The sequence below is a fragment of the Mustela lutreola genome, chromosome 1 (assembly GCF_030435805.1).
Source record: "Mustela lutreola isolate mMusLut2 chromosome 1, mMusLut2.pri, whole genome shotgun sequence".
NCBI lineage: Eukaryota > Metazoa > Chordata > Mammalia > Carnivora > Mustelidae > Mustela > Mustela lutreola.
Window position 1 is genome coordinate 17,258,659 of NC_081290.1, and position 17,564 is coordinate 17,276,222.

The window sequence follows — 17,564 nt, forward strand, 5'->3', positions numbered from 1 at the left end:
AATGCCTGTAATCATTAATCTCTGACAAGATGAAAGGACAAAAATTACGTCGCCTCAAAATACACTTTATTTATCAGTATGCCCATCCGTCCACAGCAGATAGGCTCAGCGGGGGCCACTTTAATCTTCCATTTGAATGCAGATTTCTAGATCTCAGATTTAGAATATCTCAGGGATGCTAATTTTCTCTACTTAAGTATCACCTTACATTCTTAAGGCTCTTTATGATTTTATGAATCCTGTGAATGGAGCAATCTCTTTACTATGACTTTAAAAATAGTTCCCAAAATTAGCATCTGAAAACTGAACTTTAAAATTCTGATTTGAAGACTTATCAGTATTTATTATTTAAAAACATCTTCTATTCACAGATTTTCTATATATTATAAATGTGTTTTTCTGTATGGGTTAAATAATCGAAGTCTTACAAAAATATTGTGATTTCCTTTGCAACTGTCTTTGGTAGCATTCCCCTTGACAGATTTTCTTTATTCATAATTCCTCAAGATGATAATACTTAAAATTGATTTTAAAAGTTAAGATTCTAACATAACACACTGCTTACATTTCCTATCACAAAGCTGTTTGCAGGTATGTAACATCAAATATCAGTTTTAAAATGTGAGGTAAATAAACACTTTCTTTCTCTTTTTCTCCCTCTCTTCCGTTTCTTTTCTCTCTCTCTATTTCTTTCTTTCTTTTTCTCTTTCTTCCCTCTTTTCTTCCTTCTTTCTTTTCTTCTTTCCTTCCTATCTTTTCATCCTTTATTAAAATGTCTTGTGGAGAAGACAAAATGAGCTCTTAAGGTTTTGAGCTTATACTCAAATATACACTATACACTATACCCAAATCATGAAAAGAGTTTTCTTAGCTCCTTCAGTTTTATTTTTGTATCTCCCTCTCCCTCCAGGAACACCTGCCTACTCTGTCTTTTTGTGATATTACACTCACAAGAATATCATTTGATTTTGGTTTATCAAGTAATCAAGTTACTGGATATTAGCATTCAGGTGAATGATTATAGGCAGTTATTAATAAAACCTTAATGTATTCATATATATATGAAACCTTCAGTGATATAAAGAAGTAAGATTTAATTCTGAAACCTTTTAATATACAATAAATATATAAATATATACAGTAAATATATTGGTATCCGCTAATAGAAGAATTGTATTCCTCAAAAAAATACACTGAAACTAACCCCCAGTATTTATGTAAGTGATCTCATCTGAAAACAGGTTTTTTGTGCACATAATCAAGTTAAGATGAGATCATACTTCATTAGTGTGAATCTTAAGCCAGTATAACTGGCATCCTTATAAAAGAAGAGTGATAAACAGAGAAGAGAATTTTGTAAGATACAGAAGCAGAGATTGGAGTGATGCAGCCACAAGTGAAAGAATATTGAGATTGCAAATAACGTGCAGAAGCTAGGTGTCTTGGAGAAGATCCCCACTCGGCACCTGCAAGAAGCAACCAACCCTGTTGACATCTTGGTTTTGGACTTCTAGCTTCCAGAGCTGTGAGAGAATAATAATGTTCTGTTTTAAGCTACCCAGTTTGTGGTAATTTCTTACAGTAACTGTAAGAAACCTATAGAGTGTCTTCAAAGAAAATGATCTGATATGTACTGCTGTTCCATGGAGGCCTCTTGAGAAAAACAATAAAGGTACATGTTCAACAAGTTATTAATCTTCAAGTTAATAAAGGAGGATAATGTTCACAAACTAAAAGGTCCCAAAAAAAGTAAAGTGTATGCTCCATTTAGCATGGCATAGATTATTATTTTGATACTTATGCTGTCTATCTCTCTGTTGATACAATCTGAGGCCAGTCTAACATTTCTCTGCTATTCTTACATGGGACAACTTGACTAAAATGATTTTAGAGAAAAGGTATTCACACTTAAAGGAAAATCCATGTTTGGATTGGGTAGTTCAAGGATGAGCTGGCATTGTAAAAAGGGGGGCAGATATAAGTTACCCAAGAATAGGAAGTCCCATGTTTAGCTTGCAGACATGTTTAGGTTTTCTGAGTGCAGTTTTCCCATCTGTAGAAGACACACAAGTCCTGCCTGATTCTAGAGGTAACCAACCCAGTTCTAATGTATCCATTTTTTAAACCTTCTTTTAAGTCAGAAGGGAATAGTTTATCTTGACTTGTTTCACCTTGAAAAGACAGCCACTTGCAACTTTAAACAAGTTGCAATATGAGAATGCTTATTCAAAATACATTATAACTAATTTTATCCAATTACGAAATAATTTCTCTCTTCTTAGAACCTAATTTCTATTCTTACCTAAAGTAGTAAAAAAATTAAGATAATTTTTTTTTGTTGTTATTGCTTCTCAAATGCTGGGATTTTACTTTTTATTGTTTTCCAGTGAGAGTTATCACTTTTAACAAAGACGAAAGAATACCAGTCTTCTTTTCGGAATGTTTTTCTAAAAGGCTATTTTGGGTCTTTGTGAAATTTCCTTTTATGCTTTTGATTATACTCCTGAAACATATGTCGTATTATCTACTATTCCCCCAATTTCACAAAACAAAGTGACTCACAATGTATACTAGTCATCAGTCTCTAAGATAACATAATTCCTTCAAGAAGAATGTTATCCACTTAAAACAATTATTTACTGGAGTAGCAAGATGGCAGAAGAGTAGGAGACTTAAATATCTTCAGGTTCCAGGAGTTCAGCTAGATACTTATCAAACCATTCTGAAAAGCTACAAACTCAATAGGAGAGAGAAGAGAAAAAGAGCAGCCATTCTAGGAACAGAAAATAGACCACATTCTGGAAGGTAGGATATGCAGAGAAGTGATTCCAAGGCAACATTCAGGAAGATAGACCACAGGAGAAAGGGCCAGCTCCTGCCAAGTGAGAGAGCAACAGAGCACAAAATTGGAACTCTAGAAGTCTGCTCCACTGGGGCACCTGAATGGCTCAGTGGGTTAATGCCTATGCCTTCAGTTCAGGTCATGATCCCAGGGTCCTGGGATTAAGCCCCACATTGAGCTCTCTGCTCATCAGCGAGTCTGCTTCCCTTCCTCCATCTCTGCTTACTTGTGATTTCTATCTGTCAAATAAATAAATAAAATCTTAAAAAAAAAGACAAATAAACTCAGTTTGAATATTATAACACTAGAGGTAAAGGAAAGGAAAGAAATCTATATAGTATACTCATATACTAGTCTGTGATGTTGAGAAATTTTAAATATAAATTTTTTTTGAGATATATAAAATTTTTTTTCATATTCATGGGATATGCTATTGTACTAATTTTTTTTATGCCCATTTACATGCATATGTACAAAAATGTACTTTTAAGTAAATAAAATCTTAAAAAAAAAAAAGAAGAAAAAGTCTGCTCCACTGAGGGATGTTGCTCCAGAGGCAAAGAGGAGGAGTGGAGCCCTTATGGGGAGAGTGTGGTCTCAGGACCCACAGGGTCACAGAAAGACCAGGGGTGCCTGAATGTGACAGAGCTCCCATGTATTGGAGTGGGGAATCCAGCTGCAGAGATGGAGCCAAGGAGGGGGCTTTCACCTTGGAGTTACCATAAACTGTGATCCAAGGCACAGTCAGACCACTGCTCTTCTGGCAAGGACACAACAAGCATCAGATCCAGGGAGACTCACCTCCTCCTCCAGGAGGAGTGATGCAAAAGCATGCTGCAGGAATCAGCTGGCTTTGGAGACTCAAACAGGACCAAACACCAGAGATAGAAATGCTCAATCACAGGCCAGGTGATCTCAGAGTGAGACCAGAAACCAGGGAGATGGGAAGGATTGACTGCTTTTCTCTGAAGGGTGGGACCCTAAACTCTCAGCTCCTATGGGGCCAGAGAATGAGAGGCCACTATTTTCATTCCCATCCTCCAAAGCTATATGGAACACTTTCAGGAGACAAAAGCTACCAAGAGCAAAACCAAGCAGATTGCTTAGCCTGGCCTCTGGCGAGGTGATACAATTCTGACTCAGCAAAGACATTTGCGAATCACTGCAACAGACCCCTCCCCCAGAAGATCAGCAAGAACATTGAGCCAAGACCAAGTTAACCAATCAATGAGAACTGTGGAACTCCAGACTAGGGAAAGCAACATACAGAATTCACGGCTTTTTCTGCATAATCCTTTAGTCTTGCAAAGTTAATTTTTTTAATTTATTTTTTCCTTATTCTATTTTTAAAATTTTTCCTCTTTCTTATTTTAACATTTTTAACTACTTTATCTTACCAATACCCTTTTAAAAATATTTTTTAATTTTCATTGTTATAATCATATTTTATACCTGCAATGTGTTTAACCTTATTTTTGTATACATATTTTTTTCTTTAAAGTTTTGGGATACAATTTCTTTTAACAAATCAAACTATAAATCTAGCTCATGGTTTGGTTCTAGTCTCCAGCCTGATCACATTATTTCTTTTTTTTTTTTTTTAGAATTTTTAAAAATATTCATCTTTACAGTCATATTCCATCCCTTTATCGTTTTTACTCTTATTTTTGTATATATATATATGTTTTTCTTTCTTTAAAAATTTGGAAGTTTGTTTCATCTAGCAAAACAAAATACACTCAAAATGAAGTGTGTGGTTCTTTTCTATTGATCAATCTAATCATATATATATATATATATATATATATATATATATGGATATATATTTATTTATATTTAAAATATTTATATATTTTGGTCAGCATACATCTTTCTGGGTTCATGCTAACTTTTTAGTATTTTGTTCTCTCATTCACCTACTCTTATCTGGATAAAATAACAAGGTGGAAAAATTAAAAAATAAAAAAAGAGGCAGTACCAATGAATAGGGACCTAATCAGTACAGACATCAGTAATATGTCAGAACAAGAGTTCAAAATAATGATTATAAAGGTGCTTCCCAGGCTTGAAAAAAGCATGGAATATTAGAGAACCCCTTTCTGAAGAAATAAAATCTCTTTCTGGAGAAATAAAAGAACTAAAATCTAACCAAGTTGAAATAAAAAGCTATTAATGAGGTGCAGTGAAAAATGGAGCCTCTTACTGCTAGGATAAATGAGGCAGAAGATAGAATTAGTGATATAGAAGAACACATGATGGAGAATAAAGAAGCTGAGAAAAAGAGAGACAAATACTGGACAATGAGGGGAGAATTGGAGAGATAAGTAATACCATAAGACAAACAATATTAGAATAATTGGGATCCCAGAAGAAGAGCAAAGAGAGAAATGGGCAGAAGGTATTTTGGAGCAAATGATAGCAGAGAATTTCCCTAATTTGGTGAAGGGAACAAGCCTCGAAATCCAAGAGGCACAGAGAACCCCCCTCAAAATCAATAAAAATAGGTCCACACCCCCTCATCTAATAGTGAAACTTACAAGTCTTAGTGACAAAGAGAAAATCCTAAAAGCAGCTTGGGGCAAGAGGTCTGGAACATACAACAGTAGAAAAATTACACTGGCAGGAGACCTACTCACAGACACCTAACAGCCCAGAATGGACTGGCATGATATATTCAGAGCACTAAAAGGAAAAAAAAAATGTAAACAAGAATACTATATCAAGTTTGGCTGTCATTGAAAATAGGAGAGATAAAAAGCTTCCAGGACAAACAAAAACTAAGAGTTTGCAAACTCCAAATCAGCCCTATAGAAAATATTGAAACGGCTCCTCTAAGCAAAGAGAGAGCCTAAAAGTAACAAACCAGAAAGGAATAGAAACAATATACAGTCTCTATTCACCTTACCAACAGTCACCTTACAGGCAATACAAGGGCACTAAAGTCATATCTTTTAATAGTTATCCTGAATGTCAATGGACTAAGTGCCCCAATCAAATGACACAGGGTATCAGAATGATTAAAAAACAACAATAAAAACCAAAAACAAAAACAAAAACAAACAAACAAACAAAAAGAACAAGCCCCATCAATATGCTACCTACAACAAATTCATTTTAGATACAAAGACACCTCCAGATTTAAAGTGAGAAGGTGGAAAACGATTTACCATGCTAATGGACATCAAAAGAAAGCTGGGGTGGCAATCCTTATATCAGATCAATTAGATTTAAGCCAAAGACTATAATAAGAGATGAGGAAGGACACTATATCATACTTAAATGGTCTGTCCAACAAGAAGATCTAACAATTTTAAGTATCTATGCCCCTAACATGGGAACAACCAATTATATAAACCAATTAATAATAAAATCAAAGAAACACATCAAGAATAATGCTATAATAGTAGGGACTTTAATACCCCCTCACTGAAATAGATCATCTAAGCAAAAGATCAACAAGTAAATAAAGGCACTAAATGACACACTGGACCAGAAAGGCTTCAAAGATATATTCAGAACATTCCATCCCAAAGCAGCAGAATACACAATCTACTCTAGTGCACATGGAACACTCTCCAGAATAGATCACATCTTGAGTCACAAATCAGGTCACAACCAGGACCAAAAGACAGATCATTCCCTGCATATTTTCAGACCACATTGCTTTGAAACTAGAACTCAATCACAAGAGGAAAGTTGGAAAAACTCAAATACGTGGAGGCTAAAGAGTATCCTACTAAAGAATGAATGGGTCAGTCAGGAAATTAAAGAAGAATGAAAAAAATTCATGGAAACAAATGAAAATGAAAACACAACTGTTCAAAATCTTTGGGAAACAGCTAAGGCGGTCCTGAGGGGAAAGTATATAGCTATATAAGACTTTCTCAAGAAACAAGAAAGGTCTCAAATACACAACCTAACCCTACACCTAAAGAAGCTGGGAAAAGAACAGCAAAGAAAGCCAAAACCCAGCAGGAGAAGAGAAATAATAAAGATCAGAGCAGAAATCAAGCAAATAGAAACGAAAAGAACAGTAGAACAAATCAATGAAACTAGTAGCTGGTTCTTTGAAAGAATTAATAAGATTGATAAACCCCTGGCCAGACTTATCAGAAAGAAAAGAGAAAGGAACCAGATAAATAAAATCATGAATGAAATAGGAGAGATCACAACCAACACCAAAGAACACAATTATGAGAACATATTATGAGCAACTATATGCCAACAAATTTGACAATCGGGAAGTCATGGATGCATTCCTAGAGATATATAAACTAGCAAAACTGAGTCAGAAAGAAATAGAAAACCTGAACAGACCCAAAACCAGTAAGGAGATTGAACCAGTAATAAAAAAATCTCCCAAGAAACAAGAGCTGAGAGCCAGACAGATTCCCAAGGGAATTCTGCCAATCACTTAAAGAGGGATTAATACCTATTCTCCTAAAACTGTTTCAAAAAATGGAAATGGAAGGAAAACTTCCAAACTCATTTTATGAGGCCAGCATTACCTTGATCTCAAAACCAGACAAAAACCCCCATCAAGAAGGAGAATTAGAGACCAATATCCATGATGTACATGGATGTAAAAATTCTCACTAAAATACTAGCCAATAGGATCCAAGAGTATATTAAAAGGATTATTCACCATGACCAAGTGGGATTTATTGCTGGGTTGCAAGGTTGGTTCAGCATCTGCAAAATCAATCAATATGATACAATGCATTAATAAAAGAAAGAACAAGAAGCATATGATACTCTCAACAGGTACAGAAAAAGCATTTGACAAAGTACAACATCCTTTCTTGATCAAAACCCTTCACAGTGTAGCGATGGAGGGTACACACTTCAATATCATCAAAACCATCTATGAAAAACCCACAGTGAATATCATTCTCAATGGGGAAAAACATAGAGTTTCCCCTAAGGTCAGGGAACATGGCAGGCATGTCCACTTCACCACTACTCTTCAGCATAGTACTAGAAGCTCTAACCTCAACAATCAGACAACAGACAGAAATAAAAGGAATATGAATTGGCAAAAAAGAAGTCAAACACCAAAACTGCTAGAACTCATACAAGAATTCAGTAAAATGTTAGGATATAAAAATCAATGCACATAAATTATTTGTATTTCTATACAGAAACAGCAAGACAGAAGAAAGAGAAATTAAGGACTCAATCTCATTTACAATTACATCAAAAACCATAGGATACCTAAGGATAAACCTAACCAAAGAGGCAAAGAATCTGCACTCAGAAAACTATAAAGTACTCATGAAAGAAATTGAGGAAGACACAAAGTAATGGAAAAATGTCCCATGTTCATGAATTGGAAGAAAACATACTATAAAAATTTCTAAGTTACCTATAGTAATCTACACATTTAACACAATCTTATCAAAATACCATCAATTTTCTTCAAAGAAGTGAAATAAATAATCCTAAAAATTTTTTTAGAACCAGAAAAGACCCCTAATAGCCAGAGGAATGTAGAAAAAAGAAAACCAAAGTTGGCAGCATCACAATTCCAGACTTCAAGCTCTATTACAAAGCTGTAATCATTAAGACAGTATGGTACCAACACAAAAAGAGACACCTAGATCAAGGGAACAGAATAGAGAGCCCAGAAATGGAGTCTCAACTTTGCAATCAACTAATCTTTGACAGAGTGGGAAAAAAATGTCCAATGGAAAAAAGACAGTCTCTTCAACAAATGGTGTTGGGAAAATTGGACAATCACATTCAGAAGAAGGAAACTGGACCGTTTCCTTACACCACACACAAAAATAGGCCTAAAATGGATGAAAGACCTTAATGTGAGACAGGAATCCATCAAATCCTTGAGGATAACACAGGGAGAAATCTCTTTGACCTCATCCACAGCAACTTCTTCCTAGAAATATTGCCAAAAGCAAGGGAAGCAAGGGCAAAAATGAACTATTGGGACTTCATTAAGATCAAAAGATTTGCACAGCAAAGGAAACAGTCAACAAAACCAAAGATAACTGACAGAATGGGAGAAGATACTGGCAAATGACATATCAGATAAAGGGTTAGTATCCAAAATTTATGAAGAACTTATCAAACTCAGCAGCCAAAGAACAAAGAATCCAATCAAGAAATGGGCAGAAGACATGAACAGATATTTCTGCAATGAAGACATCCACATGGTCAACAAACATATGAAAAAGTTCTCAACGTCACTCACCATCAGGGAAATACAAATCAAAACTACAGTGAGCTACCACCTCATACCAGTCAGAATGGCTAAAATTAACAAGTCAGGAAATGACAGGTGTTGGCAAGGATGCAGAGAAAGGGGAACCCTCCTACATGGTTGTTGGGAATTCAAGCTGGTATGGCCACTCCTGAAAACAAAATGGAGGTTCCTCAAAAAGTTGAAAAGAGAGCTACACTATAACCCAGCAATCACACTACTGGCATTTACTCTAAAGATAATAATGTAGTGATTAGAAGGGGTACTTGCAACTAAATGTTTACAGCAGCAATGTCCACAATAGCCAAACTGTGGGAAGAACCTAGATATCCATCAACAGATGAATGGATAAAGAAGATGTGGTATATATATATATATATGTAGAATGGAAATCTATGCAGCCATCAAAAACAAAAAACAAAAACAAACAAACAAACAAAAACAAAAAAATGTGCCTTTTGCAATGATATGGATGGAACTAGAGGGTATTATGCTAAGTAAAATAAGTCAATCAGAGAAAGACAATTATCATATGATCTCTCTCATATGAGAGGCAGGGCTGGGGGTTGTGGGGAAAAATGGGAAAAATGGGGGAAAATGGGAAAAAAGAAACAAGATGCAATCAGGAGGGAGACAAACTATAAGAGACTCTTAATCTCACAAAACATTCTGAGGGCTTCTGGGGGTTTGGGGGATAGCAATAGGTTGGCTGGGTTATGGACATTGGGGAGGGTATGTACTATGGTGATTGCTGTGAAATATGTAAGCCTGATGATTCACAGACCTGTACCCTTGGGGAAAATAATACACTATATGTTAATAAAAATAATTTAAAAAAACAATTACTGGATTTCACAGTTTGACACTGGGGGAGTGAAAGGAGAAATAAAACTTTTCACTGGAAAAAAAAAAAAAAAAGAACAACTCTTCACTGAATATCACCCATTGCTGCTTCTTGTATTCATTTCTCTCCAGTTCAAAGCTGGAACTAATGTAAAAATAGAAAAATTATCTCTCAGAACATAAGTGAACACTAGACTAGCACTTTGTCATGTTTCTAAATATTCCGGCAAGTATTCCTGTCTTCTAGGAATTACTGTCTGATTGTTATGTAGACAAAAGTTTAGAGTCTTTTTCTTTTCTTTTATATGTCCCTTTGAGAAGTTTTTCTAGGATTTTGAGTCTCTTTACTCAGCTATCATTAATCAACCTGGCAACCTGAACCTTAGTTCGTATGGGATAAATCTCATCTCTGTAGGACTCCGGAAGAGTTTTAAGATGTAGGAAATGCCTTTCCCCTTGCCATCTTGCCTCTTTAGCCTCCACAGAATAACACAACAGATTATATAGCCAAAATATAAACAAAATTCCAATGTTAGAGGAACACAGATGAAATTTCTCACTAACCTGAACTTTTCTTTGAACATTATTAAAGAGAAGATCCTCAATTCATGCTTGCACCCCTGGGAATTTCCAGGGCAGTTTCCTTTGCTTGCCCACTGCCCTCACTTTCAAGTTTTCTGCTCCGTATCTTAGGTAAACTCCATTCCAAGCCTTTCTCCATGAGACTCTCAGTAGTTTCTTTCCCCCTAGAAGCATGGTGTCTCCACTCTTGGGAAGAGAGTTTTCTTCCTAATTCAATCCTAAATCTTTGGTATTAAGTAGTGTCCTGGGGGTCAGCCAATACATCAAAATTTGCTGAAGCTCCATATCATTTAGATGGAGAAGATGGCTTTAGGCCCATGACCAAGCATGAAACATCCTAGTTTTTTTTTTTCAATATTTCTGCCAGAAAAACAACACGCCTTCAAATTCCCTTAGTTGTCAATCAATAATTCAAGTTCCTGTCACGTGTCAAAAGGATGGTTTCATTATAAGTAATAGAAATCCTAATTAAAAATGGTTTATAAAATAAATATATTTGTATGTAACAGAAAGTCCTGATATAGGGCAAGTTTCAGATTTAGCTGATTTAGTGGCTTTATGATGTCATCAAAGACAGATCATTTTCATTTCCTTGCAAGTCATTACCAATTTTATTTTATTCTCTGTGTGTAGAGAAATTTTATGTATCTATGTTTCAATGAATTCTGAAAAAGTGAGAGAAAGAAAGAGAGAGAGAGAGAGATCTCTCCTCATGCAGCAAATTATCTTTCAGAAGAGACTTAGCAGATTTCCCTCATGCATTATTGCTAGATATGAGTCGCATGCCTATTTCTGAATCAAAAACAAAGAAGGGTAATTTGCTTCCCTTAGTCAATTCATGCCCCATCTGTGATGAGTTGGGAGAACCAGCTTCACCCTCTGAGACACTAGCTAAACAAAACTGAAGCACTGTTAGGCAAAAAAAGTGATAGAAGTAGACACTAAGTAGACATAAATATTGCTTAAATTTAAGTTTTCTTGTTTTTCTCTCTCTTAGAAAATGACATTCCTTTCTAAATTCAACACCAGGATAAGGTAGCAGCTTTTCTTAAAAATTTCAATTCAGTAATTTCCAACAGAGTGAGAACAGGTGAAGGAAATAAAAAACAAAATTATGTCCTCAGCATATTAGGACACTATCTCACCCTCAGAAGTGAAAAAAGATACTTAACAAATATGTACTCTCTTTTTCTGGAAATAATATCATCTTTCAAAACAGATAAAGAGCCACCACCCTTACCCAAATAAACCAATTTTCTTTCATAGAATGAAGGCCACTGACTTATTTGAAACTTCTCAAACTAAAATATTTTCTGAGTGCTGTGCCGGTTTAAAAGTCTCTGCTTTGCCATTCAACTTTGCCAGCCACACCTTCAATCTCTTTTGATCAGTGTTCCAAAGACTGAGCACGCATCTGAGAAACTCATTCAGGATACTCTTTTCTAGTGTTGCTTCAAGTCCACTGACTGGATTCAGAAGTAAAGCCATTTTTGCCTGCCATCTCCCTAAAAAGAAATACCTAATTTGTTTTTTTCCTATTTTACTTAGCCTTTAGAAACAGTTAGCATTCCTAGACTGATACTTGGCTGCCTTCCACCTGTGTATTATTGAAGCCAAGGTCTGAAACTGGACTGTACCTCTTTGCATCAATTCTTGAATTCTAGAATAATGTTGATAGTTCTCTATCAATGGCATTGAAGAAACAATGAAAAGAACCAAGTTTTCATATATTATTTCCTAGCTTAGCTGCAATTTGACTAATATAATTTGCCATCTCATCCAGAGAAACTACACAAAAATTAAGAGACATTCTCTAGGTAATTTCAGTTAGTTATTAATTGAAATGCTGATAAAAATTTTCATTTCTCAGTCTGGCATCTGCTCACTCTTAATAGTTTAGTTGGTGTCTTCACTGGTTGTCTATGGTGCATCTCAAATGTAAACTGTGCATATTGGTCTCCTAGGGATGTGGTTAAAAAATTTCAGAAACTAGGGGACTTAAATAACAGAAATTTATTTTCTCATAGTTCTAGAGACTAGAAATTCAAGATCAATGTGCTAGCAGGGTTGGTTTCTCATGAGGCCACTCTCCTTGGTTTGCAGTTGGTGCTTTCTTAACGAATTCTAACTGGGCCTTTTCTCTGTGCACCTTCAGACCTGCTATCACTCTGTATGTGAGTACTCAGTCATATTGGACTAGAGTTCCACTAAACAGCTTCATTTTACCTTAATTACCTCTTTAAAAGTCCTATTTCCAAATATAGTCATATTCCAAGTTACTAGGGGTTGAGACTTGAACATATAAATTTGGAGGGAGTATAATTTATTTCCTAACACTGTAAAACAGACATTTTGATTATCCACCCCAAACTTGTTTCCTTAGTATGCACAATTCTAGTGGTACCATCTAGTTTTTATACCGATTCCCTGAACTCTTCTCATGAACTCTCCATCTACTACCCTGGCAAGCCTGTATTTCTTCCTGTGTGGGCTACTAGTCTTCACACTGACTCTTCATCATTCACCAAACTCCAGCCACATTAGCCACATCTATTTCTTACATACTCAATTTAATTCTGGATTGACTTGAATTTTTCTCTAAAATTCTTTTCCCATGTTCTCAAATGTATGGATTTTTCTGCTAATCTTTTCTCCATTTTTTCCCCTGACCATCCTATCCAAAGTATCTATCCTTTTGCTTTTTTTCTAATACCCCTGTTCTATTTTATGATCCCTCTGTGAAGGTATCATCTTCATTACTGTTTTTTTTTTATATTTTCCTTAAACCAAATTATATGCATGTTCTTTTAGAACAAGGGTATTTTCTCTTTCATTCACAACTTAAACAGGCCCTGGAAAATAAGAGAAACTCAAAAACTGATTTAATACATTAAACACAAAAGGTCTTCAAGAATGACAGTGATCCATACGACAGACTGTATATCCAGCCAAAACTACTCTCCTTCCATGAAGGTTAGAGAAAAGATAATATTTCACACAGGCCTACAAATTCTTCTTTGTCCTCCACTTGTACTTTTCAGACAAAGAAGAATTCCTGAGTTTGAAACTAACATTTTTTTTCTGGTTATACCTCATGAGGTACCAGCATGATACACAGGAATAAAAAGAAAGCATAATATTTATTTTTGAAATAGTTATTTCTGAACTCTCCCTGCTGGTATACACTGGTACTTAAGGATTACTGGTGGAATATAACTATGTTCCAAAATCCAGCCTGTGGCAATATGGCTTAAAGTATCAAGAAATCTAGAATTATTCTGATTGAGAGAGCTATATGAAAGAGCCAGCACACACTAATCATTTCAGACATGGAACTCAAAGACACCAGATTGCCTAACTCACCATATAAATATTGAAGTCACTCTAAAAACTGGCAGAAATTAAGGTTAAGTAGACTGTGAGACCAATTGCAAAATTGTTAATCTATCAGAAAGATTGACATGAGGTCTACAGATGATTGCAAAGGGTAGAGAAAGAAATGGCAGAACTGGATAATATATGCCTCAAATAATCAGAAGTTCTTTGGGTTGAAGAATAATGATCCAAAATGGCAAAGGTGGGCAAAGGAGACACTGAGCTAATCTCTTCATCTTGATACTATACATAATATAATAGAATTGACTAAAATGTAATTTTAGATAGGATTTTCTAAGGTAGCTATGTATATTTAATAAGCAATTTGGGTCAAGTTTTGAACTGAATTACCAAATTATCTATAATAAGGAACATTCTCAGTTACAAAGCATTCTTAAAAGTAATTGATATAGGGACACCTGAGTGGCTCAGTGGGTTAAAGCCTCTGCCTTCGGCTCAGGTCATGATCCTAGGGTCCTGGGATCGAGCCCCGCATTGGGCTCTCTGCTCAGCAGGGAGCCTGCTTCCTCCACTCTTTCTCTCTGCCTGCCTCTCTGCCTACTTGTGATCTTGGTCTGTCAACTAAATAAATAAAATCTTAAAAAAAAAAAAAAAGTAATTGATATATATATATATATACACACACACTTGTGTTAAATAATTGAAAATATGCTAATTTTTAAACAAACTAATGTGTTATTATTTCTAAAAGAAACTATAGCTCTTATTAGAAGGCTCAAAATCAGCTTTATTAATTATTGAATATAGGAACAAAATCACAAGTGATGAAAGCAATTATACAAGGAGAGACCTCAATGAAATGTTCAAATTTTAACACTAAAATATCAAACTCAATATAAGACTTAATATCAAACTCAAAAACAATGAATTGCATATAGACATTCTACCTTAAAAAGACCAAATATAAGATGTTTTTTTTCTGAAGTCTGTATTTATTATGAATTAATAATTTTTAAATGGTGTTTTTTTTTTTAAAGATTTTATTTATTTGACAGAGAGAGATCACAAGTAGGCAGAGAAGCAGGCAGAGAGAGAGAGAAGGAAGCAGGCTCCCTGCTGAGCAGAGAGCCCGATGCAAAGCTCGATCCCAGGACCCTGAGATCATGACTTGAGCCGAAGACAGAGGCTTAACCCACTGAGCCACCCAGGCACCCCTTAAATGGTGTTTTATTGCATAATAATCACCACAGTAAGTCTAGTTAATATTCATGACATCACAGTTAAACATTTTTGTGATGAGAACTTTCAAGGTTGAATCATCATGCTATATACCTGAAACTAATATAATATCAGATCCCAATTATATCTCAGTAAGTCCAAATATATCTTGAAAAAATATAAATTAAAATATTATTTGGTGATCACCAAATATTACAAGATAAATATATCAGTCACTGTTAAGTCCTTTCACAGTTCAGAAAATTGGGGCTGAAAGGGGTAAGAGGAGTTTGTCATCCAAGGTCATACAACTGGTAAATGTCAAGTGAAACTTGAATCCAGGTTTTCATACCTGCTATAATCACACTGTCAACTGAACTTTCACGTAGATGTACTAATAAATTTGCTAAGAGGAAGAAGTCTTATTCTGAAATGCTCTTAGTAAAATGTTCTTCACTAGAGGATTAATAATACTGAATTAACCCAGGATCTATAGATTTATCAGCCAGAGCTCCTTTTGTTGGTATCAATTACTCAGTCCTGATAAGAATTCTGAGAAATAGTTACTGAGGAAATTGAGGTTTAGATTAATTAAGTTATTTGTACTAGGTTCACATACTAGGTGTAGAGCCCAGATTCCTATCTAATAAGACTGATTCTGGATCATATACTCCTAAGCACTACCTTCTATATCTCTTCACTAGGCACAGAAAAAAATCATATCTAGAATTTTTTTTTAGCAAGCCTTTTAAATTCTGAATATGTATAGCTTTCCAAAGTATTCTGACTATGAGGTATTTTAAAAATTCATCTGATATGGGAATGTAAACTGGTAGAGTTACTGTGGAAAAAAATACAGAGGTTCCTCAAAAAGTTAAAAATAGAAATATTATATGATCCAGTAATTCTACTATCAGGTCCTACCCAAAGAAAACAAACAAACAAAAATTTGAAAAGATATATGTATCTTTATTTTTGTTTACAATATTTATTTTGTTTACAATATTTACAATAGCTAAATACAGAATCAACCCAAGTAACCATCAATAGATGAATGGATAAAGAAGAGAGGATATATATATCCATTATAATATTCCATTTATATTGGAATACTAATTAATCACAGAAAAGGATGAGATATTGTTATTTATGACAACATGGATAGACTTTGAGGATATTATGCTAAGTGAAATAAGTCAGACAGAGAAAGATAAATATTGTATCATTTCACTCATATGTGATATCTAAAAAACAAAACAAAGGAACAAACAAACAAAAAGAGCACAAATAGACCCATAAATACAGAGGACAGATGGTTGCCGAGATGGGATATGCAAAATGGATGAAAGGAAGTGAAAAGTACAGGCATCAGTTATTAAATGAATGTCATGGGGATGAAAAGTACTTCATAGGGAATATGGTCAATGGTATTATAGTAGCATTGTATGGTAACAGATTATAGCTACACTTAGGGTGAACATAGCATAACACACAGAATTGCAGAGTCACTATGTCATACACCTGAAACTAATGTAACATTGTGTGTTGACTATACTTCAATAAAAATAAATAACAGTTCATTTGATGTGACATGTTTATAGTCATAAAATAATGCTTTTTTCTTTAAATAGATTCATAGCACTAAACTGTACTAGTACAGAAAGATAAAAATTTTAAATTGGAATATTTTAAGATCAAAGTTTTTCCTACCAAAAACACTATAAATATTTATATTACTATTTTGTCTGTAACCAACAATTTCAAATCCCAAGACTCAACAATTTGTTTAAATATTTACTCTTTCTTGAAGTGTATACTATATTTTGTCCTGGCTTATCTCTCATGCTAAACTGTGGCTAAAGTCATTTATGAAAAACTGCTGTGATCTCATCACTCATGGAAACCATTCATCCTCTTTAATAAAACTTATCATCTAATTATAACTTTCTACATAGTCTGTTTTGAGATGAAAGAGATGATATAACTCTGCTGTAATGGGCTTTCAAAATTTCATCTATCTGGATTTTTTTAGATAGACATTTTCTAGAATGTTTTAAAAAGTATTTGTAAAGGAAATGAACTGGATACACATACACACACACACACACATATTGTGGAATGATAAACAATGACTTAAATGCATCTATAGTTAAATTTGAAACCCTGATGATCATCTCACTTACTAAACATCCTTTAGCAATGATCAACTTTGGTTTCCTAAAAATGGAAGCATAATAAATAGTATATAAAGGAAGCAAAAATTTATCTTCAGGTGAAAAGCCTATAGTAACTTGCTATTGAATAGAAATGGAACTTTTTTTTTTTTTCAGTTAAAATTGCCTTGATATGATAATATCAAGGATATAAAAGGATATAAAAATGATCACTAGGGGGCACCTGGGTGGCTCAGTAGGTTAAAGCCACTGCCTTCAGCTCAGGTCATGATCCCAGGGTCCTGGGATTGAGCCCAGCGTCGTCGGACTCTCTGCTCAGCAGGGAGCCTGCTTCCCCACCTCTCTCTGCCTG